General features: G+C 33.3%; 1 protein-coding gene across 1 annotated transcript in view; it reads left to right on the top strand.

The window, feature by feature from the left end:
• Positions 1–228, top strand: part of LOC107123486 (excitatory amino acid transporter 5-like) — a gene marked incomplete at its 3' end in the record, with an annotated part of 55,768 nt that overhangs the window by 619 nt on the left and 54,921 nt on the right. The gene's annotated exons all lie outside the window — the stretch shown is intronic.

Below are 228 nucleotides of genomic sequence, written 5' to 3'. Positions count from 1 at the left end.
CTGGGGATCTGGGTGATAAGAGCTTTGCTCCTGACGTCCTTGCAATTTCTCAAATACACATTCCATTCTCATTGCATCCTAATTCGATCCCCAGAAGCCTCTAATAATGCTTTTCCTTAATATATAGCTTCATATAAAAAATGCAGTTATAAAATATATATTCTACTATACATTTCCCTAATCAGAAAATTCTAGGTTACATACCAAGATCTGGATCTATTATAATTA

This window comes from Gekko japonicus, unplaced genomic scaffold (assembly GCF_001447785.1).
Source record: "Gekko japonicus isolate JY-2015 unplaced genomic scaffold, Gekko_japonicus_V1.1 scaffold3822, whole genome shotgun sequence".
Classification (NCBI taxonomy): domain Eukaryota; kingdom Metazoa; phylum Chordata; class Lepidosauria; order Squamata; family Gekkonidae; genus Gekko; species Gekko japonicus.
The sequence above is the reverse complement of the archived record's forward strand: the minus strand, read 5'-3'. Positions and strand labels throughout refer to the sequence as shown.